Source organism: Pristis pectinata, chromosome 17 (genome assembly GCF_009764475.1).
Source record: "Pristis pectinata isolate sPriPec2 chromosome 17, sPriPec2.1.pri, whole genome shotgun sequence".
In the NCBI taxonomy this organism is placed as follows: domain Eukaryota; kingdom Metazoa; phylum Chordata; class Chondrichthyes; order Rhinopristiformes; family Pristidae; genus Pristis; species Pristis pectinata.
The window spans coordinates 36664452-36689172 of NC_067421.1; the positions used below are offsets into that span (position 1 = coordinate 36664452).

The 24721-nt window shown below is 44.3% G+C and overlaps 1 long non-coding RNA gene across 1 annotated transcript in view; it reads left to right on the forward strand.

The window, feature by feature from the left end:
* The first annotated feature begins 1412 nt into the window (after positions 1–1412).
* LOC127579542 (uncharacterized) overlaps positions 1413–24721 on the forward strand; it is a 184380-nt gene continuing 161071 nt past the window's right edge. Inside the window, exon 1 of the long non-coding RNA XR_007957696.1 lies at positions 1413–1748. This is a non-coding gene — a long non-coding RNA (uncharacterized LOC127579542). The remainder of the gene's footprint in view (positions 1749–24721) is intronic.

The following is a 24721-nucleotide window of genomic DNA, read 5'->3' on the forward strand; positions in this document are numbered from 1 at the left end:
TACTGCTGCCTGTCCTCACTGATTGTGGTCTGTTGGTCAGGCTGTCAAGGATCCAGTTGCAGAGGGAGGTGTTGAGTCCCAGGTCTCACAGTTTGGTGATGAGTTTGCTTGGAATTATAGTATTGAAAGCAGAGCTGTAGTCAATAAACAATAGTCTAACTGAGGTGTCTTTAGTTAGGAAGTGGTAACCATCACGTGTGTATTGAGGGAAAGAACACAGGGAGGGAAGATGTTCTTTGGATTGGCTGGACAATTGAGGTGATTTGTAACTGAATTGAATCTTATCCATTCCTATATATGTCACATGGACTAGATTGCGTGGTTTAATAGTCAAGTGGAAACACAAGAGACTACAGATGCTAGACTCTTAGAGCAACAAACCCATCCTGTTTCACGGTCTTGACCCAAAACATCCACAGTTCCTCTCCCCTCACAGATGCTGCTCGACCTGCTAAGTTCCTCCATCAGTTTCTTTGTTAATAATCAAGTGGTTGGGCATACAGACACCCCCATTAACCTCTACTTGTAAAATAGGATCATTCATTGCAGGAGACCATTCAGCCCATTGTGACCACCCTTTGGAGGAGCTCACCAATGGGTCTCGATGTACATCATTGACCTGAAGCATTAACTCTTGTTTCTCTCTCCCCAGATGCTGCCTGACCTGCTGAGTATTTCCAGTATTATTTCAGATTTCCAAAATCTGCAGTTGTTTAATTTTCAGAGCAATTTGTTCCATTCCCCTGCCTTTATGCACACACTTGAAACTCTTCTCCAGCACAAAGATAATCCAATACTTTATTGCTGAACTTGGGTCAAAACCCTTCCATTAATAGACCCCGGGAACAGGTGCAAGCCATGAGATGATGCAATGAGTTTATCCAATGACGTTATATGTTGATCGGCAGCCCCCCACCCGGTGCCCTCGAAGGACCCAATCGGCCCTCTTTCAGATCCCAGTCCCAACTCTCTTTGGGAGAGAGCTTCACCAGTCGTTGTGCGAAGGATCGCTCCGTGATTGATCCTGGTTCAATACCGCCACCCACACACCAGTCTGCTCCCCATTTCAAGGCTGTTTATGGGTTCTGCCCCGATAGGGAAATCGCTCTCTCTCTCTATCCAACAATTCTGCCACTGTTGTTAATTTAGAGATAAATGCAAATAAAGTGAATTATTGAGGGGACGGGAGGGTTGGGGTGAGGGGGGCGAACTAAAGACGGGGCTTGGAACATTTTTCTTTAGTGGGGGAGAAAGAGAGACGGATGAACAGTGAGAGGTGGCTCTGCTTTAAGCCGTGTGTCTGTGCTTTACAACGCCTGCGTGCAGGCTGAGAGCGGAGAGGGGGGTTGCGTTTAAATTCAGATTCCAGGAGGAGAGGAGAGGAGAGAGGCAGGAGCGGGGAAGAGAGAGAGGGCGATAAATAATAATAATGATGAACCTTACGGATGGCCCAGACTTATCACCTCAGATATCAGACTGAATTAGCCTAACTGCGCGCCTCTTCACTGGAACTGAGACCCAAAGCCCGTTGAGACTTGAAGCTGGTTTGGTGCGTGGAGTGATCGCCACAGAGTTGGTGGGATTGTGCGTGTGTAGGGAGTTGTGGGCTCGGCTTCCACACCTCCCCCCCTGGCCACAGCCGATTAAGAGGGGAGAACATTGCGGGAGAAGGGAGCCGAACACATCCCCGAGGCTGCAGTGGCGCTGAGATTCCTTCCGATGTTGATGTTCCCTGTACAACCGAGCAGGTAAGAGAATCGACTTGTGGTCCGGCCGAGCCTCTGTCCGCTTCGGATGCTGAACGGGAGCAACCTCTGAGCTAACGGACAATTTAAATTCGACGGGAGAAGCGGCAACCCGCTTAATTCTCGCTCTCATTTCAACTGTCCCCACCGTTGTCTCTGCCCTTCTGGCAGAGATTGACTGGAATATTTAAATACTTATTGGAGGCGGGTTGCATTCTGCATTCTCCGCAACTCTGTGCTACTTTTAACTTTGATCCTTTTTGGAGGAACTTGAGGGACCTGCTCTTTATTTACTGCGATTTCACTGAGGAAACTCCGTCTGTGCTCTTGCGGGATATGGGCGAGTGAGTGCTGCTGTTAGAATGGACAGCGTCACCCAGTCCCCAACCAAGGGGCGAGGGTGGAAGGTCGATTGTGGGAGAGGCTAAACGCCATGCGTAGTTTGGGGGACGACGGAATGAAGGGGGGAACGCAGAGGGGGATAATTAGGGGGGGAATAGACTTGGGGAGGGAGAGATGTAATGGTCATGGAGCAGAAGGGACGGGTCAACTTGCCATGCGAGTTCAGTTGTAGTAAACCTTCCGCCATGGCCAAATGCGGAAGAAAATAACGCTTTATTCTTCCAGCTAATTGTAAATAAGAATCTCCGGTTTAAGGTTCGAGAGCGCTGTTATAATTGAACAATGCACTGGGAATGAACAGCGCGTAAAATGGTCTGGCTGTCAGTTCATCTGTCATTCCGGAGAGCTGAAGAGTTAAATCAAAAACTTGAAACAAAATGAGGAATCAGACTGTTCCTGGCTGACACTTTTTGACATCAGCACTGACAGAGACACCACTACACACACTGACTTTTATGTGTATATTAACAGGTACAATGACACACATTCAGTGGTATCAACTGGCGCGCACTCACACACACACACACACACACCCCGACACCTACAAACACTGACACAAGCACGCTTATGTAGCTCTGTGCTGTGTCTGGGATTTTTTCCCCCCAGTGCTACAGAGAGAGACTATCACTGCTGCACCTTATACTGTGAGAAGGGGGCCTCTTGTAAGAATGAATAGCGTCGCTTTTTCTTGCAAATAACGCTCTAGGCGAGACGGCACTCTCTCTCTCCGTGAAACGCAACATTTTAAACCGAGGATACGTTTAAATTTCGCAGTGACCGAGCGGAATCTCCTCGCGATTTCTTTTGTAGACGTACAACAGGAGACTGGTAATTAAACGGTTGCTATTTTCTACTGCACAATTAGCGAAACTTGTAATCAGGAGGGGCGTAATTATTCATTGCGACCAGTCATGAAAGAGTTAAATGTTGCAATCCCCGGCCGGGACTTGGGTTTGGTAATCTAATTGAGGGCTTTGCTTAGCTCTGAGCAGGTGACGGTGGGGCTTGGATCAGCCTTTTCTTTCCCCCATTCTGGTCTGGTTCAGAGAGTGAGCCACTCGTTACAATCCCCATTAAAACAGGGTTGAGGTTGCGTGACGATGAGGCTTTAGAAATAGTGGGGAGTACCTTGAGCAATGCTTCACCGCCTTTCCCTCAGAAGTAACACCTGTGAAGGAATTAGTATCGCGGGATGTTTGCTGCCAATTTAAGAAAGCATTCAAGGGGTCGATTTATCAGCCTGCCTTCCCTCCCTCCCTCCCAGGCAGATTCTGCGACAGTGTTGCCCTCTCCCTGCCAGGGAGTCTGTCTGAACTCAGTTCAGTCTCTGGAGTGGGGACTTGAACTCACTGCGGTTGCTTTCTGTTAGGTCTTCCAACTGAAAGTTGGATTGAATCGGCTTCCACTGCCTGTCCCGTTCACGACACGGAACGCAAACGTGGAATGGTTCCAGCAAAGGAGAGCATTCAGTCGGCCCATGCTTGCTGGGTAATCCCTTCAATCCCACTCCCTTTCCCTGGAGCTCTGGAAATTAATTTTCCCCACCAGGACCCAATCGGAATCCCTCTCGATTGACCCCGTTTCATCACTCGTGAACATTTAAAGGTAATTCTGTTCTCTCACAGGCCCTTCTGTTTGGTGAGTGGAGATTTTGCGTTATTTGGATAATTGCCGAACTCCTTGGGTTTAATTCTAAGGCATGTCTGGCATTTTATTTGCCTGTTCCCAAAGGCCCTGAAAACATGTTGATGAAACTGAAGGGATGGCTGGGGTGGTTTGGTGTCAATTAATTAACTGTGGGTCGAGAGTCACTTAACCCCAGATTCCACTTTCTCATAAGGCATTTGATTTTCTTTTGTTTACAATTGCTTAGTTATGTGGCCACCGTCACTGCAACTGGCTTCTTATGTTCCAGACTGGAACTGATTTCAGCTTTCCAAAGTGCTGTGTTAGGATGTAGAGTCATAGAGCACAGAAACAGGCCTTTGGCTCAACTTGTCCATGCTGGCCAAGGTGTCTATCCGAGTTGGTCCCGTTTGCCTGCATTTGGCCCACATCCCTCTTAAAACTTCCCTACCCATGTAACTGTCTGAATGTCTTTTACACGTTACAATTGTACCTGCCTCTACAGCTTGTTCCATATACCCACCACTGTCTGTGTGTAAACAGTTGTTCCTTAGGTCCCTTTTAAATCTTTCCCCTCTCGCCTTAAAATTATGCCCCCTACCCTGAGGTAAACACTGTAACCATTCATATTATCTATGCCCCTTATGATTTTAGACACCTCTATAACATCACTCTTCAGCCTCCTTCACTCCAGTGAAAATAGCCCCAGCCTCTCCTCGTAACTCATGCCCTCCAGTCCTGGTAACATTCTCTTGTCCTTGGGGTTACCACCCTGGGCCTCTAGATTGCTGTTGCAATAACATCTCTGCTCTTCCCTCAGTTTGACAGCAGATTGGTACAAGATTTGATAAACGATCTGCCTCCACGAGGAGGTATTTGAGAAGCCACGACTGATTGCCCCATTGCAGCAGTGGAGGGTGTCAGGTTTGTCCTGGGTGCCAACCCTCCTCGAAGAGGGGCATTCTTCCCACCTAATTCCAGCTTTACAAACTGGTAAAACCCCAGCTGAAGTAAGAGCTACTTTGCTTATTGGCCCTGGAGCTTACAATGTTAGAAAAGAGGTCAACTCCTCATCATTTCTTTTTATATAATATTATGAATTCACACTGACAATCCAAGGCCAGGCAGCAGTGTTGTATTGCAGTTCAGTGTGAATAGTCTAAGCTCGGCTGTTTCTGAGCATACGCTGGGATAGGCACCATAGTATAAGGGCTGGCACCATGTATATGCCAGTGGGGTTCATTACATGACCCTCAGCAACCATCTCTGAACACATGCAACACCTTCCCATCACTAGTGGAAAGACTCCTTATTGATTGCTTAATTTTAAGGTGATTGGAGGAAGGTATTCAGGGGGTTGTCAGAAGTAAGTTTTTACACAGTGGTGGGTGCGTGGAACGCACTGCCAGCAGAGGTGGTGGGGTAGATACATTAGGGACATTTAAGAAACTCTTAGCCCTCCACTTCTCCATCATTCATGTGTTTATCTATGTGGGAGGGAAGGGTTAGATACATCTTGGAGCAGGATAAAATGTCGACACGACATTGTGGGCCGAAGGGCCTGTACTGTGCTGTAATGTTCTAGATCATCTTTAACTGTTGATCAAGCAATATTTCTCCCTTGCTTGCAAATGGTGCTCAAAGGAAGTAGAAAGCATAAACTTTTTAAATGTCTCAATGCACATTTTCTCATCCTAAGTCTTGTAACATAACCTCAACTCTGTTTTAAGGTGTTGGGTTATTATTGTCACGTGTACCAAGATACCGTTTTAACAAAAAAACTTTTGTTTGCGTACCATCCAGGCAGCTCGTACCATTCATAATTACATCAGGGTAGTAAAAAAGAAAACAATGCAGAATATAGTGTCATAGTTACAGAGAGAGTGCATTGCAGGTAGACAAATGAAGTGCAAGGGCCACAGCGAGGAAAAATTGGCAGATCAAGAATTCATCTTCAGTGCATAAGAGGTTACAACAATTGCAGACAAGTTGCTTTCTCTCTAAACGCAGCCAGTGTGGAACAATTGTGGTCCTGGAGATTAATTTTCAGCTTCAGGACTGATACATCTGAGCATACCTGTTGGGTATCAAGCTGAACAGTTACAGCAAAGGAGGGTGTTTGGCCCATTGAGTTCGCTCTGTGAAGGTGTCTGCAGGTCACTCGGGGAACATTCTGAGTTAGAAGGGTCTGATATCTAAAACTAATCTGGCAACTGTACATGAGGTACAACAGTCTGGACAGATTCTTCAACCTTTGAGAGTGGCACAGCTAACAGAGTCACTGCCTCACAGCACCAGAGACCCAGGTTCAAACCTGACCCTTGGGTGCTGTCTGTGTGGAGTTTGCATGTTCTCCCTGTGACCGCGTGGGTTTCCTCCGAGTGCTCCACTTTCCTCCCACGTCCCAAAGACGTGGGGGTTGGTAGGTTAATTTGCCACTGTAAAGTGTGTATAGGAGTGGTAGAATCTGGGGGGGGGTGGTGGGGGGGGGAGAGTAGGGTAGTGTGGGGAGAATAAAAATGGGGTTGGTGTAAATGGGTGTTTGCTGGTCAATGCAGACTCAGTGGGCCAGAGGGCTTGTTTCTGTGCTCTATCTCTCTATGATTGAACCCAGATTGAGGGAGTGCTGAACTGTCAGAGGTGCTGTCTTTTGCATGTGAGGTCCTGAGGTCCTACCTGTGGTCCCAGGTGCATGGAAGTGACTCTATGGCACTGTTTTGATGAAGACTAAAGGAGGTGTCTTTGCTCGTATCTATCCCTCAATCTAACAACAATGGGTTGTTGTCACTTTGCTGTGTAGGAGTTTGCACAAATTGACCGCTGCATTTTTGTCATTAATAGTTGAGTGTATTGTCGTGTGCACAGGTGCAATGAAAAACTTGCAACAGCATCGCAGGCACATAAGCAGCATCAAAGGAAAGGCTGGGTATGACTATGTTCTTCCAAGACAGATTTGACATTACTGGATCACTTCACTATTAGCCACACTTAGTGATTGCATTATTGCAAGTAAGTTGGACTGAATTGAAGTCTATAAATTCATCTGTAGTTATCTGCCAGTCACTGCATTTCTGGTGAAAATGCCCTGCTTGGATTGGGAGATGTTGCTGTAGTTCCCTGTGCATTGTTTACTCTCTTCTGTTTTAAACACTGTTCTTGGTGTAAATTAATGTTAGCCATCAAACCAACTGTTTTGTCTGAAGCCAGACATGCATCCATCCTTGGCACACAGCAAACTCACTGGTTGACACATGAGTTCAGAGACAATGTGCTTCATTCGTTGTAACGTGCTTTGACACATGCGATGGCTGTCTTTCTGAATATCTGTGCCTCTCATTGGTGTCAAAGTCTCTGGTATCACTTACAACAATGTGCAATCAACTTAATAATGTAAAGATACTTTGGATCTCTTAAAAAATATATATATTTATAAATTCAAAGATGCTTTCCAAGGTTTTTCACTAATCACGATATCCAGCTAACAAAGGTACTTTGATGGCATTGATTTATTAAAAGGAAGAAGACAATTTATTTGATGTGTGCACTTGGTATGCATATTGCCAATACTATCAAGAGTGCAGCATGTAATCTTGCAGAGTAAAGCAGCACATCGAGATTAGGCTAATTGCCTCTTCCAGAACATCCCTCGCTGGATTGCGATTGTGAGGGTTCTGCGGCAGAGGACCCATTGCAAATTTTCCTTGTTCTATCCAGTCAAGGAGACCAGAAAGTTGTACGCTCTACAGTTTTGTCTGGGCTTGCAAACTGTCAAATATGAGCAGAGACAACCTTCAGACCAATTTAATATTTTCAATTTTTCCCAGTACGGATTTGGGGGGTGGAGCTTGACTATTCAATTGTGAAAATACTGTGCTTTGCAGTACTTCTACACAATATTACAGTGAATTGTATGTGCTATTTAGCTCAGAAACATTCTATGTGGCTCGATTGTGATCCATTCCAGTCTCTTCCCATCTTTCCTTGTCGAAATCTATCTGCGTAACCTTCAATTCCCTCCTTATTTTCTTGTTCAGCCTCCCCTTAAATGTATCCGTACAATTTATCTTAACTACACCCCTGTGGGAGCGCATACTGCACTCTTTGGGGAAGGAAGCTTCCTATTGGATTTCATGCTGATTCACTTCAGAATCAGGTTTATTATCACGGACACACATTGTGAAATTTGTTGTTTTGCAGCAGCAGCACAGTGCAAGACATAAATGACTATAAGTTATCAAAAAATAAATAACATTGTGCAAAAGAGGCATAACGAGGTAGTGTTTGTGGACTGTTCAGAAATCTGATGGCGGAGGGGGAGAAGCTATTTCTGAGTAATTGAGTGTGGGTCTTCAGGCTCCTGTACCACCTCCCTGATGGTAGTAACGTGAAGAGGGCATGTCCCAGATGGTGAAGGTCCTTAGTGATGGATGTCATCTTCTTGAGGCACCGCCTCTTGACGATGTCATCGATGGTGGGGAGGGTTGTACCCGTGATGGAGCTGACTGAGTTTACAGCCCTCTGCAGCCTCTTTCAATCCTGCACATTGGAGCCTCCATACCAGGTGGTGATGCAACCAGTCAGAATGCTCTCCACTGTACAGCTGTAGAAATTTGCAATAGTCTGTGACAAACCAAATCTCCTCAAACTCCTAATGAAGTAGAGCCACTGGCGTGCCTCTTTCATGATTGCATCAATGTGTTGGGCCTGGGATAGATGCTGTGAGATGTTGATGACCAAGAACTTGAAGCTGCTCACCCTTTCCACTGCTGACCCCTCAATGAAGACTGGTGCGTGTTCTCCTGATCTCCCCTTCCTGGAGTCCACAATCAATTCCTTGGTCTGGCTAATGTTGAGTGTGAGGCTGTTGTTGCGACACCACACAACCAGCCGATCTACCTCGCTCCTGTACACCTCCTTGTCGCCATCTGAGATTCTGCCAACAACAGTGGTGTCATTGAATTTATAGATGGCATTTGAGCTGTGCCTAGCCACACAGTCATGAGTGCAGAGAGAGTATAGCAGTGGGCTAAGCACGCATCCTTGAGGTGCACCTGTGTCGATTGTCAGTGAGGAAGAAATGTTACTACCGATCCACACTGACTGGTCTCCTGCTAAGGAAGTCGAGGATCCAGTTGCAGAGGGAGGTACAGAGGCCCAGGTTTTGAAGCTTGTTGATTAGTACTGAGGGGATGATGGTGTTGAACGCTGAGCTATATCAATAAATAGCAGCCTGACGTATGTACTGCTGTTGTCTAGGTGCTCCAAAGCCGACTGGTGAGCCAGTGAGATTGATCAGTTGTGGTGGACAAATTGCAGCGGGTCCAGGTCCTTGCTCAGACAGAAGTTAATCCTAGCCATGACTAACCTCTCAAAGCACTTCACAGTAGATGTGAGTGCTACTGGGTGACAGTCATTGAGGCAGCTCACCCTGCTCTTCTTGGGCACTGGTATGATTGATGCCCTTTGGAAGCAGATGGGAACCTCTGACTGCAACAGTGAGAGGTTGAAGATGTCCTTGAACACTCCAGCCAATTGGTCGGCATAGATATTCAGTAACCTGCCCGGTACACTGTCACGGCCTGACACCTTGCCAGGGTTCACCCTCTTGAAGGATGTTCTGACGTCAGCCTCTGAGACAGAGATCACAGGGTCGCCAGATGCTGTGGGGATTTGCACAGGTGTAGTGTTATTCTCCCTTTCAAAGCATGCATTGAGCTCATCGGGGAGTGAAGCATCGCTGCCAGTTATGCTGTTAGGTTTCACCTTGTAGGAAGTAATGGTATGCAAACCCTGCCACAGCTGTCGTGTGTCCGATTGTGTCTCTAACTTCACATGGAATTGCCTTATATGGACAGTCTCTACTTGTGCTGTTAACGGAAACATTCTCACTGTATCCACTCCATTAAACCTTTCATCATTCTTTAGAGTCATAATCCTACAGCACGGAAACAGGCCCTTTTGGCCCAACTGGTCCATGCTGACCAAGATTCTCATCTAAAACTAGTCCCATTTGCCCATATTTGGCCCATATCCTTGTAAACTCGATGATTCTATGACTATAAACCTTTTATATCCATGTATAAGATCACCCCTCATTCTGCTACGCTCCAATGGGGAAAAAAAAAGTCCCAACCTGTTCAACCTCTCTCCATAACTCGGTCCCTCGAGTCCTTGCCGCATCCTCATAAGTCTCCTCTGCACTCTGTCCAGCTTAATGGCACCTTTCCTATATCAGAGTGACCAAAACTGAGGTTCTGAAACTTCTGAATCACTCCTCGGCCTTCTCAAGAGCCATGAGACCCAGACTGTACATCTTTTCCTTATACATTTCTGTTGCCTTCCTCGTAAGTACTCTCTGTGCCCTCTCTAGAGACTTTTTGGAGTCAAGTATACAGTTCTGATCATATTATGAATGCGGTCTAACCACGGTTTGATGCTGGTTTAACATTATCTTCCCAGTTTAATATTTTTGATCTCTGGAAACAAAATGGTTTTCTTTCGTCTTTTGCTGACATGAAATGCAACCTTTAATGATTGGTGTGTAACTTCATCCTACCAAAACTTGCAACTTCCCATTTATCTGCATTTAGCATCATTTTCCCATCCCTTAAGTTTAAGTCCTCCCTATTCCCACCCCAACTCCAGCTATTTGGTATCATTAGAAATGTAGACAGATTTTGATAGATGGTTGATTCTCCTGTCTGAGTGGAAGTTTGCTGGTTCAAATCCCTTTCCAGTTGTGCATAGATGAGTGAATAAATAGGCAACTCTGTAAGAGCTCTGAAATCCCTTTCCCACATTCATGAAATGTTCTGTGTGTTGTCTGTACCTACGTACCTTTTGATGCTGCTGCAAGCAAGTTTTTCACTGCACCTGTACCTCAGCATACTTGTGTACGTGACAATAAACTCGACTTGAGACTGGGCCTGGTTGATATCGTTGTGGCTCAGTGTCGCTTTTGCACGGTTTGCGGTCAATGTTCATCCTCGTTACGGGCTCTGAGGGGGTTCTACGTTGTTGGAGGCGCCATTATTCTGCTCTCTTAGTGGGATATCGGACATTCCACAGCATTGTTTCAGATGTGATCAGGGATGGTGGCCAGGTCAGTGTAACACATGGCTTGCGTAACATTGGGTGTGTATCCCTTTCAGAATTGTAGCATGTGACCCACTGCTCTGTGCACTGTCTCCAGTGAATAGCCTTGCAGAAATTATCTGTAATTGTACACTGAATCTTGAAGAAATTTTGCTTTACACTGTGTACATTCCTTTTTTTATATAAATTGCCTTTGTTGGTTAAATTATCCATTATTCTCCAGAACCTCAGTGGGTGAACGAGTGGGATACTGAAACGTCGTGTCAGAAGTGCTGGTGAATGAAAATTGGGATCCCATGTCTAAATCTAAATATTGCCCATTAGATGGGATTCCTCAAAATTGAGATTTGCCTTCTTCAAACATTGTGTGGGGGGTGGGCGGGGGGGGGGGGGGGGTTGCCGGGGGGGGGAAAGAGAGAAAGTCTTCTCATTATCTCATTGTGGTTGTGGGATCTTGCTATAGATCATTAAATAGATAGGAGCAGTTTAGTGGCAAATGGAACTAGCTGGAAGGGCACCATGGACGATTTGGGCCGAAGGACCTGTTTCCCTGCTGTATTACTCTATGACCCCATGTATTAATTGACTGGCCTGAATTCTATTTTACAACACTTAGCTGCAAAATTGAATGCATGACACACTAAAAATTATTTCATTGAGTGTAATGTGTTCCAAGGTCACGAGAGGTGCTATACAAATGCAAATTGCTTTTGTTTCTTCCTTGCTGTGTAGTTCTGAGATCCTCATCACTGCCGTTACCCTTTCGGTGTACTTGAACTGCCTGTTGCAGGGGCACAGCACCCTACCGCGGCCCACAGACACCTCCATTTCTCACTTTCCGTGTGACCATCAGCAGGGAGCTTGCTAAATCTGTACTAATTAATGCCGAGCTTGACAAGAGTGTCACACCGCGCAGCCTGGGCTCCCACCAGGGACTGATTGAACTGTCCAGGTCTGCTGTCTGCAAGCAAGGTCCTTGAATAATCATTAACGTGCTTTCAAGAGGCAAGGCTGCATGGAGCCCATAATCAGCCTTTAGTGACAGCTTCAGCACAGCACAAACAAAATAAAAGCCAGTGAAGATAACGTCTGAGAAATTAGATTTGGATTGTGGAGTTTGCATTTTTGCTGGATTTCCTGGTTCCCAATTGAATATGCTTGCATTAAATTTGTATCCATGCAATTTTAACGCAGGCATTAACTTCTTTTAGCTTTTATGTGGGAACAGCAGAAGGTAGATTATCCATTCCTTTATGTCTTGTGAAATTAGCTTTGCAATAATCTTTAATAAGTGATGCAGCTCACTGTAGCGGCTGTCTGTAATCCACTTCTTTCTCTTGCCTGGGCTCGTAGTCACTTTCTTTCTCTCTGCTGGCTCCCGAGCACAGAAGACAGTGCTGCAATTGCTCAGTTGGTCAGGTAGCGTCTGTGGAGGGAGAGGAATGTCTCATCGGAAAATGTCAGTGGGGAGAATGAGCTTGAAGGTGTTGAGAAAGTCGAGAGGAAAGGAGACCACCAGAGGGAAGGTGGTGATAGAGTGGAAGATGTGATGAAAGTGGTGGCTGCATGCCTGAGAGAGGTTAGAGAGTGACACAAGGTTGGTCGTCGAGTCGTAGAAACGGAAACGGGCCCTTCATGGTGACCAAGATGTCCATCTAAGCTAGTCCCATTTGCCTGCATTTGGCCCATATCCCACTCCTCCTTTCCCATCCACATACCATCCAAGTGTCTTTTAAATATTGTTATTGTACCTGCCTCACCCACTTCCTCTGGCAGCTCCTTCAGTGTACGGACCACCCTCTGGGTGAAGAAGTTGCTCATTCGGTCCCTTTTAAACCATTCCCTTCTCACCTTCAGCCTTGTGTTCTCCAGTCAGGAGGAGGTGGAAAGATGAATAAATTATCAGCAAAAAAGGGAAGAGAAAGAAAACTGTACGATTCAAATTCAGGAGTCACTGACTATGTGAAGTTGCCGACCTGGGAGTTTAGTTCATTAGTCTGTCGTGCGCCGATTTATCTGAGCACCTTTTGTACCTCAATGCAGCACTGAGGGAGCATTGCACTGCTCTTAGTGCTTCCTTTCTCATGACCTGTTAAACTGAGGCCCTGTCCCTTCTCTCGGCTAGACTTGGGATTCCACGGCACTCTTCCAGAAGAGACCATGGGAATCATCCTTAGTTTTCTGGATAAATGACCTCTCAGCTGATTCCTTTTTTTAAAAAAAAATGATATTCTGTATGAATGTGGTGTGCCAGTTCTTTCTGTTGAACTTATGAACACGACCTCATTATTCCTTTTTATTTGCACTATCATTTTGTAATTTATAGTAATTTTGTGTCTTTGCACTGTACTGCTGTTGCAAAACAATATATTTAATGTCATATAAGTCAGTTGATAATAAACCTGATTCTGTTACATTTCCCATGGTGGTTATGGTTACATTTGAACAAATACTTCATTGGCTCAAAGTTGTTTTGGCAGATTAACATATAACATGTTCTACGTTAATTCAGCATTGTATTTGGCCCACAATGTCTGCACTGAACATGATGTCGAATTAAACTAATTTTCTTCTGCTGTACATGATCATTCCATCCCTGCATATTCATGAGTCTATCTAACAGCCTCTTAAACGCCACTATTGTATCTGCTTCCACCGCTATCCCTGGCAGCTCATTCCAGGCACCTACCACTTTCTGTGTATCTAAGAAAACTTGTCCTGCATATCGCCTTTAAACTTTCCCCTTCTCACCTTAAATGCAGGTCCTCTAGTACTTGATATTCCTACCCTGGATATAAAGATTCTGATCGTCTACCCTATCTAGAGTTATTAAAGGTGTTTCCTAAACGTTGGTTGTTGTTGGCATTGTTTTATCATTTCTGGTATTAGTCTCCTTCTGAAATACAGGTATATTCAATTGCTTGCTGCAGGAAACTCAACTACCTTTTGTTCGTAAATGCCCATTCTTGAATGTCTGAGGGATGGTCAAAATATCTTATCAGTTAATCCTTGCTGCAAATTCTGCAAAAATTTTGTTGCTCTGTCATGGAATTTGAACACACTAATTCCCTGACTTTTTCTGGTTTAGAAGCTTTCAGTAATTCAATTGACCTTAATTCTGTTCTCTTTTGCTAGCGAAATGCAGATTATCACTTGATGGTAATCCTGTTGTGATCATGTTCCCATTGTCCATCCTTCAGCTAGATGGAGAACACTGGCAGGATAAGTCTTGATGTAATGACTTGCTGTTGTGAGCATTAATTACAATGACTTGCTGACAAAGGGAACATCTCCGAGGCAGCCAATCACAGTCCAGGGAGCTGTACTTCAGTAAAAGAGGGGTATCGATAGGGAAAATGCATGCAAGCTTTTACCCCTCGGGTTGGGTGAGACTAGAACTGGAGGTCATAGGTTTAAAGTGAAAGGTGAAATATTTAAGGGGAATCTGAGGGGAAACTTCTTCACTCAGAGGGCGGTGCGAGTGTGGAACGAGCTGCCAGTGGAAGTGGTAGATGTGGGTTCAATTGTAAGATTTAAGAGAAGTTTGGATAGGTACATGGATGGGAGGGGTTTGGAGGGATATAGTCTGGGTGCAGGTAGATGGGACTAGGCAGAAGATCAGGTCAACATGGACTAGATGGGTCAAGGGGCTTGCTTCTGTGCTGTCCTGACTAAAAGGAATACAAAGTAAAACCAATCCAAAGTACAAGATAGAGGAATTCCTGTGAATCAGTTGTGGCATATGCTCAATTGTTGATTCAGTGGGTGAAGATCTTGTCTGAATGATTGTTTACTAAGGTTCTTGAAACAGATGAACTCTCTATGATCTAGGTTGTATGGACTAAGAATCACATTGTGCAGAAGAAGGCGATTCAGTCCATTATGTTGATGCTTGCTCCTTGAAAGAGCTATCCAATTAGTCAAGCACCCCCGCTCTGCACTTCACTGATTTCCTTTTCTTTTCATTAAGTAGAATAGGTGACCAAAACTTGGTCAATGATGTAATTTTCATTTTTTTTTCATAAGATTATTTTCAAACTTCCTTCCACCACCCTTTTCAAGCTGTGCTTTCCAAATCACACCAATTTAAGAGCTTTGGAAAAATAACATTGAATTTCTGTCTGACTTCCTTCTTATGCCAAAGACTTTCAATAAAGACTTCTAATTAAATTAAAAGCCAGGGGAATTGCTGGTTAGATCCTAAGTCTGGAGAGGTTGGATAAATGAAACTGGGAAGTGTGGAGCTGCAAGGAGGAGATGGAACACTGGACATACTTCCACACCAATGATGCTGGGAGACTCTTGCTCGATGTAAATGAGTTGAGTGCTGAATCCAGCTATCAGTTTTCCAGATGATGCCGTGTATCAGTTTGCATTGAAGATTTAGTAGAACATCCCAAGGTGCTTCTTGGAATGTTGTCAGACAAAGCTTGGCTGCAAGCCATGAAGGATCATCCAAGGGTGAGTGGCCACACACTTGGTTAGAGATGTGGTTTCAAGAGGGCCTTAGAGGAACGGAGAGAGGCCAAGAAACTTGGAGATGAAATTTGGATCTTGGTAGCTGAAGGTATGATTGTCAATGATGGCACAATAGAGCAACTTATCTCTCGACCACCCGCAAATTAAAAATATGAATTGGAAAGGAAACCTAAGAGAAAGGGTGTGGTCGCAATAGAGAGAGTGCAGAAGAGGTTCTCCAGGATTTTGCCTGGAATGGAGGACTGTACTTGTCTGGATAGGCTGTGTTTATTCTTACTGGAACGTAGGAGGTTGAGAGGTGACCTTATAGAGGTTCATAACATTATGAGGGGCATAGATAGGATGGATAGAATATTTTTCTCTGAGGCAGAGGAGTCTAGAATTAGAGGGCACAGGCTAAAGGTGAGGGGAGAGAAGTTTTAAGTTATTCACACATTGGGTAGCAGTTATCTGGAATGAGCTGCCAGAGAGGTGGGAGAGGCAGATGCAGTTACAACATTTAAAAGGCACTTGGACAAGCGCTTGGATGGGGAAGGCATAGAAGATGCAGACCTAATGCAAGCAAATGGGATGGTGTAGATAGGCATCACTGTCGTGGACAAGGTGGGTCCAAAGGACTCATTTGAGTTGTACAATTCTAGGATTGTGGAATAGGAACAGAAAATGCTCAGCATGTTAGGCAGCATCCATAGAGATAGAAACAAAGTTAACGATTCAGGTCTGAGGAGTCCCTGACCCAAATCGTCCAGTTTCTCTTACCACAGATGCTGCCTGACCTGCTGAGCTTTTCCAATATATTTTCTATTTTTATTTCAGATTTTTAGCATCTGCAGGGTTTTTTTGTGTGGTTTTTCAGTTACCTACGAGGGTTGTGGGGCTGGAGGAAGTTGCAGCGATGTGGAAGGGAGAGGCTGTGGAAGTATTTGAAAATAAGCAGGATCTTCAATCTCATGGGAGTGATTGAAATCAAGGATGCAGTTTAAGACTGACCAGAGTAATGGTGAAACGGGTGGACAAGTGAATGTTTTTTTTTGTCTGTCTGCCTCTCTCTCTCTCATTGTGCCTTAACAGTATGGAATGCAAGGGTGGCAGAATAAAAGTCTGCAGAGATTGTGCTGAAAGTTTTAAAGTAATTTTATCTTTGCACTGTACTGCTGCCATAAAACAACAAGTCTCACGTCAGAGAAGTCACTGATAATAAATCCGATTCTGAAGTATGCCAATCAGATTAGACTAGGATTATGATGCTTAATTCTTGTCATTGCAGCATACAAATTGAAATAGGAAGGATCATGAAGGGGTGAGATTTGTTAGCATGTTAAATAACATACATTAACAATAGAGGTATAATTGTGGAAGTTTAATTCTTTAAAAACAAACTGGGTGGAGAAAGTATTCTGTGGAACAAAAGTGAAGTTTTCCTGCACTGTAGTTCTGTTTTCCTCAGTTGCCAAGTTACGATTTCCAACATGGAAGGAAGCACTCTGTGACCTGCTTGTGGCTAATTGTGAGAACATTCAGAAGATAGTGACCAGAAAATAATTAGGTTCGGTCTCAGAATGGAAAAGGAAATTGAACAGGCTAGATATGTGGCCGCAGTTATTCCCAGATATCGTTTATAAATCCCCTTGCGTCCTGTGTAATAAGTAAAGCAAATTATCGTTGGCTGAAGAGGAACTTTGCCCTTGTTGAAGAGAAGGCAAAATTGCCCAGTGTGACTGGAGATCAGTAATTGAAAGTGTATGTACAAGTGATAGAAGGGGACATGGTTCAAGTAAAGAACGAGGAGAAACAGCAATGGCTGAAGGAGAGAGATTAGATCAAATATAAAACTTAAAGAAACATTCAGAAAATAAATAACTTTTCCAGGACCAATATAAAATCAAAAACACAATGAAACGAATTTACAAAGGTCAGAGGGAATTTGAGGAGAAAAATGAATCAGCAATGCAAAATGTAATGAAAAGGCCTTCTTATAGCCTTGTAGTAGTAATAAGTCAGGAGTTGGGCTTGTAAGAGATGGAAACAGATACCCTGGCATTGGGCATCCGGAGGCAAATGGAACTAAATAAGTCTTTGTTTTCACTGTGGATATTGAGATTGTAGTATCACCAGATAACGGAGGATGTTGTTCAGGGAGAAATGATGACCAGAAATGCTCAGAGTTTGGATAGATAAATCACAAAGATCTTCTGTACTGCAGCCAAGGATCAGGAGGGAAGCTAGGAACAACATCATTAAGTGAAGCATTCGTTCAATCGCAGTTACAGTATTGTTTTACAATTCTGGTCACCTTGCTACTGGAAGTATGTGATGACCTTAAGAGAGCATGCAGAGAAGATTTAGTACAGTGGTACTTCACTGGAGACCCTGGAATTATTCTCGTCGGAGCAGATGAGGAGAGAGGCTCTGGTCATTACAGAAGAGAAATAGACCATTCAGCCCACTGAATCCGCCCTGACCGTCCAGCATCCACTTACACTAATCCTATTTTATTCTCCCCACATTCCCCTCAGCTCCCCTCGGATGCTACCACTCACCAACACACAAGGAGCAATTTGTAATGGCCAATCAACCGACCTACCCTCAAGTCTTTTGGATGTGGGAGGAAACCAGAGCACCCAGAGGAAACCCATAGAGTCACAGGGCAGAGCATGCAAACTCCACACAGATGGCACCAGCGGTCAGGATTGAACCAGTGTCACTGGAGCTGACGGGCAGCAGCTCTACTTAGCTGCACCACTGTGCTGCCCAAACTAATGCAAGTGATAGTAAACTATTCCTGTTGACAGAAGGGTCAAAAACCAAAAGGTATAGACTTAAGGTCATTAGCAAAGGAACCAAATGAAACACAAGGGGAAAAACTTTCTTTCAGCAAGTAGTTGTATCTGGAATTCACATTTTGCAAGGACGATGGATGCAGATACAATTGTGCTTCAGAGAGGAATTTAAGTTCTAGAAGGGGAAAATAATATCAAGGATAGGGGGAAAAATTGAGCAAAAGGAGCCAACTGGATTATTGTTACAAAAAGCCCATGATGGGCTGAATTGCTCCTCAGTGCTGTGACATTTGACTTTGATTCTAAGGAAAAACAGAACTCTAATTCTCCTAAATTTTGTGGGGACGAATAATGTTCCAGAGCACAGAAGGAAAGCAGATCATTAAATCATGGAAGATTTTTAAAATGCAGGAGAAGCTATTTGGCGGCGTGTGACCTTGCTGGTCCAGCTGATCGTGTTTCGAGTACTCATCCAAGTAATACGTGAAGAGTTTCTGTCTCTAGCATCCGAGTTCCAGACTCCTCCAGACCTGTGGTTAAAAGGATATTTTCCTCTTCTCCCTGCTATCGGTTTTGACCTCTCTCCTTGAAGTAGGCCCCCCCTATTTGCTTCCATCTACCCCTCTCATAATATTAACCCCCTGAATTAAGAGATGGGGAGAGGCCAGATAATTTGTTTGCAATCTGTTTTCCAATCTTTAGATAAGTGGGTACTATAATAAGGGCTGAAACCAAAATGAAAAGCATTTGAATTGGTGTTAACAGATGCAGATTATTAAAGGGTGAATCCTACCAGATTTTAGAGAATACTTAAAACAAAAAAATAATAGAAGGGGAATAGAGTAAAATGCAGTAGATTAGGGTTGTTATAGACTTTGACAAAGTATTTGAGAAGGTGCCATATACCAACAACTTGTACTAATTTAGCATCTTTAACACAGAAAATCATGGCCGTGCATTTCAGAGGAGTGTTATTAAACTGGGTATGACGTCGAACTGCTTAACAAGATATCAGGAAAGATCACCAAAGGCTCGGTCAAGGAGCCGAGCTTTAAGGAGTTTTTATTAGAGGAGGGGCAGATGCCATGGGGAGGAAGTGCCAAAGCCCAGGCAGGTGAAGGTAACCCCCATCAATGGGAGTGATTCACATCACTAAATAGGGTCTTGCCACAATGATGGGAATTGTTTGAACGGATAAAGATGTTGTTTCTTGGCAGACTTAAAATCCCAAAAAGGAGATTCTTGGATTTGGAAGTGGGTGGTGCTCTGTGAAGATCTGTGTCAGTCAACAATTATTTTAATACCTAATCTGAATTCGCAGTTGAAGGAACAATAGTGGAGGTTGTCGGTCTTGAGCGTGTAAATTTCTGGAGTTGGACCTAACAAAAGTCTTCTAGGTTAGGGAAAGGAAGTCGGGAAAACTATTTCTACTGAAGGCAAAATGGGGCTTGACTGTACTGCTCAATCAAACAGCAACAATTAGGGCATGCATCTCAATGTAATGAAAAGGATGTTCATAGTTAAAATATTGAATTGTTTTCTGCATACCTATTGCAGGAGAGTTCACATTTTTTTTCACTGTTATGGTAGTGTAGTGGTTAAGTTACTGGAATAGTAACCAGAGTTCTGCACCATTGATCTGGAGAGAGAGAAGTTCAATTCCCACCATGGTTGCTGGGGAATTTATATTCAAGTAATTAAATAAATCTTGACTTTTTTTTTAAAGTCCCCGTTACAGTGGCCTTCTATCTGCTGGATTATTGTTTAAAAACAAAGCCAGCTGGTTTCCTGTTGTCTTTCAGGGAAGGAAATCTGCCAATTTTACCCAGTCTGGGCTATATGCAACTCCGGTATTACCAATACACTTTCTTACTCTGACTACGTGGGTTTCCTCTGAGTGCAGTTGTTGCATAACCAATTGTAAACTACAACTCAAAACTGTGCAGGTTGGTAGATTAATGGCCATTGTATATTGTCCCTAGTGTGTCGGTGAGTGGTAAGATATGGGTGAGAATAAAATGGGATTAGTGTAAGATTAGCATAAATGAGCACTTGATGGTCAGCATGGTCTCAATGGGCCGAAAGGCCCGTTTCTGTGCTGTATGATTCTGACTCAGTGGAACTCCTCAGTGCATCCTCTGCTGTGGGGAACTAAGGATGGACAAAATATTAACAACAGAATAGAGCAATGCCACTAACAACACAGGAGTGAGGATTGTAAGAAATTATGACAAGGATCATGAAAGGCTGCAGGAGGGAATCCAAGGAAATGCCAGATGAATTAAACAAGTACTTTTCCTCTGTCTTCTTTAAGAAGACACAGAAAATCTACCAGATTATTCCTCATTCTTGATTTTTGAATTGTGCCAGGGAAATTTATGAGCTTTACAGTCAACAAGTCCCAAGCACCTGATGATCTACACCCCAGATCTTGAAAGAAATGGTGTTAAAGGTGGTGAATGCTATGTTATCATCTTCCAGGGTTCTATAACTTTTGAAGTTATTCCTGTGGATTGGAGGGTAGTGGATGTGATCCCACTATTTTAAAACAAAAAGGAGGGAGAGAGGCAAGGAGCTATCGACCTGTGAGCTTAATTGGTGGGGGGGGGGGGTAGTGCTAGAATCCATAATGCACGGTAGTGTAGCAGCTAGCGTAATGCTAGTACAGCGCCAGAGACCTGGGTTTAATTCCAGCTGCTGTTTGTAAGGAGTTTGTACGTTCTCCGCGTGACTGCATGGTATTCCTCCGGGGGCTCCGGTTTCCTCCCACATTCTGAAGACATACAGGTTAGGAAGTTGTGGGCGTGCTATGTTGGCACCAGAAGCCTGGTGACACTTGCGGGCTGCCCCCAGAACACTACGCAAAAGATGCATTTCACTGTGTGTTTCGATGTACATGTGACTAATAACAGAACACCTGAATAATAATAGGACTGAGCAGAGTCAACATGGTTTTATGAGTAAATTGGGTTTGACTAATCTACTGGAGTTCAATGAGGATGCAACTGGTAGAATAGTTAGGGGGAACCAGTAGATGTGGTGCACTTGGATTTTTGAACGGTTTTCAGTAAAGTCCCACATAGAGGTTAGAACATGTGTAATCAAGGATAATACACTGACATTGATACAACATGGTTATTGGACAGAAAGCAATGTGTAGGAATAAATGGGTCGTTTCGGGTTGGTGGGCTGTGGATAGTGGGGTACAACAGGGGTCTGTGATGAAGCAGAGGTAGTCACAATCCATATCAATGATTCCCCTGAGGGGGACTGGATGACTATACTAAACTAGGCAGGTCTGTGTGTGGGGAGGAGGATGAAAAGAAGCTTCAAGGGGATATTGAGAACACATGGCAGACAGACTATAATGTGGGAAAATGTGAGGTTATCCACTTGATGCAGAAAAGTAGTGAGTATTTGTTCAATTGGTGACAGATTGGGTAGTGTTTGATGTTCAAAAGACCTGCTCATACACTGAAGGCTAATGGGGCAAATGCAACAGGCAATTAGGAGAGCCTGTGGGACGTTATCCTTGGTAACAAGAGGGTTTGACTACAGGAGTAAAGAAGTCTTGCAATTGTGTCGGAGACACAAGAAGGGGAAAGTATGGATGACTGTCCTGGAGGATCATGCATACCAAGTGCAGCAAGGATTCACTGGGTTCTAGGGATAGTGGAGTTGCCTTCTAAGGAGATACTTGAGTAGATAAAGCCTGTGTTCTCCAGAATGAGAGGAGATCTAAACATGGAATAAAAATGTTAGAGTTTGACAGCTGGTTGCAAGAAGAATGTCTCCCCCGACTGAGGAATCAAGGACCAGGGCACATAGTTTAAAGATAAGGACTGGGATGAGGAGAAATTTCATCCCACAGAGTGACGAATCTTTGAAATTCAGTTGTTGAATTCTTTCAAAATGGATTGATAGATTTCTGGATATTAGGGGAATTGAGGAATATTGGGATAGTGCGAGGAATGAGGCAGAAGACCTTAATGAATGGCAGAGCAGGCTCGAAGGGTGAAATGGCTTCTGTTTATGTTTATATAACATTAATTGTTTTTATCCTGTACTATCTCAATGCACTCTGAACTAACTCAATGTATCTGCACTGTGTAATGAATTGATCTGATTGAACAGTATGCAAGACAAGTTTTTCACTGTACCTCGGTACAAGTGACAATAATAAGCCAATACCAATAATAAGGGAACAAGATTGGCAATATTATCAACAAGGAGATGAAGAGGTCTTTTTTTTAGGCTCAGAAATTGTGATCTGTAATGCATTTAAGTGGAAGAAATTCAGTGGAAATTTCCACTGGGGAATCATAGAACTGCTTGGAAAAGTAAAATAGCTAAGCTACAGAGGGAGAGCAGAGTTAGTGAGGCTAACAGGCAGCTCTTTTACAGAGCAAACATGGGCAGGTTTTGTTCTCTGTGATAGTCTGGGTTTCCTCTGGGTGCTTTGGTTCCCTTCCACAGTTCAAAGACACTCTGGTTGGTAGGTGAGTTGACCACTGTTAATTACCCCTAATGTAGGGGCGGTGGGAATCTGGTGGTCATGTGAGAGAGGATGGGTGGCAGGGGAATGGGACTGATGGGGTACGAGAGCTGGCAAGGTCTGGGCGGCTGAACAGCTTCCTATTTCATAAGAAAACGTGAGGAAAATATCATCAGGAAAAGTTTAATGGGCCAAATCCCTGCAGGGATTTTTTAGGATTTAGCGATGTTAACATTGGACTAAGGATGTTGTGGTTGTGAAAGAGAAGTACTTGGGAAGGAGAGGGAGGTAAAGGTTATTTCTACTGAAGCGTAAGAAAGAGTCTATTCTACTGGTCAGCAAGGCAGTGGTGAGTAGGGCACAGATCTCAGGGACCGGTGACATTTGGGTCTCTACCCTACAGTAGGACCTCTGCAGGGTCTCGACCTGAAACATCAACCATCCCTTTCCCTCCACGGATGCTCCTTAACCTACTGAATTCTTCAAGCAGTTTCTTTTGCTCTCAACAGACTGTTGTTCTCTCTGCATTATAAGATGAGTTAGGTTTCCTTTTGAGGTATTTTGGTCGACAAAGCACTGTGAAATCTTTACAGCAGATGGTGATCAAGCATTTATAGTGCAAACAAGACCTGTAGTCTCTTCACCAGACTTCCTGATAATGAACTTGGCCTTGGTGCACTATGTGCTGATGAATTGTGCATTATTTAATTTTAATTATAAGTTTGTAAATTTGCTAATCTATCTTCTGTTTTTGGGGGTCTAATTAAAATCATGTTTCACCTTGACCATTCTGAACCCAAAGAAAACATGGTGAATATAACAATCTCAAGCATGGTGTTGATCTGTCTGAGAATGAACATCAAACGTTGAAGCAGAGCGGAAGCTGGATACAGTAATGCAAAGCAGACTATCCTGACCTGGACTAACTGCTGGCCCAGTTCCAAGAACACTAGAGGTACAACACCTCGTATTCTGCCTGGGTAGTCCACATGGCACGAACACTGAGTTTTCCAATTTTCGGAAATCGTCCCATCTGCTGGGTTGCTTCCACCCCCCCCCCCCCCCCACTTCCCCTTCTAACCCTCCCCCATTCCTCCTATTTTTGTGCCTCGCCCCCTCCTGGTTCCACACCCACAGGTTACCCCCCCCCCCCCCCACCCTCCCTTACCTGGGTTTCAGTTCCAAATGCCATTCACCTCTCCCCTAATGGTTCCATTTTCACCCCCTTCCAGCGGCTGTAGCCCTTTTACGTTCCTGCTTTATCTCGCTCCAGTAGCTGTCTCCAATCTTCACACTCCCCACCTCGCTCCATCTACCTCTTTAAATTATTTTCCTCTCTGTCTGCCTCCTATCATTCACTTGCCACTGTCCCCCCAACTCCACCCTCCCCTCCCTGGCGACACCTACCCATCATCTTACACCCTTCCTCAGTCCACCAGTCGCCTTGGGTTCCTATCTCACTGCTCCCCTTCCCTCTTTCTATACCGGCCATCTTGCCTCTCCACTCTCAGTCCTGATGCAGGGTTTCGACCTGAAGCGTCGACGATTTCTTTTCTCTCACAGATGCTGCCCGACCTGCTGAGTTGCTCCAGCAGATGGTTTGTTGCTTCATCAAGCATAATCAGTTCTGCTGAGCCCAGTCTCTGTTCCATTTGCTCCCTCTCATGCCTTCTGACTGGTTCCATGGCCTCTTTTATGGTCATCTGTGATTTGGAGCATGAAAAAGCCTCTGGCAGCTTTGAGTCATGCAACACAGACCCTTCAGCCCAACTTGTCTGTGCTGACCAAGTTGCCTAGTCCCATTTGGCTGTGTTTGGCCCATATCCCTCTGAACCTTTCCTGTCCATGTATCTGTTTCAATGTCATAATTGTACCTGCCTCAACCACTTCCTCTGGCAGCTTGTTCCATATACGTACCACCCTCTGTGTGGGGGATAAAGTTGTCTCCCAGGTCCTCTTTAAATCTTTCCCCTCTCACTTTAAACCAGAGCCCTCTAGTTTTAGACTCCACTACCCTGGGGGAGAAAGACCTGTCTGTTCACCATGTCTGTGCTCCTCATGATTTTATAAAATTCAGTAAGGTCACCCCTTGTCTTCCT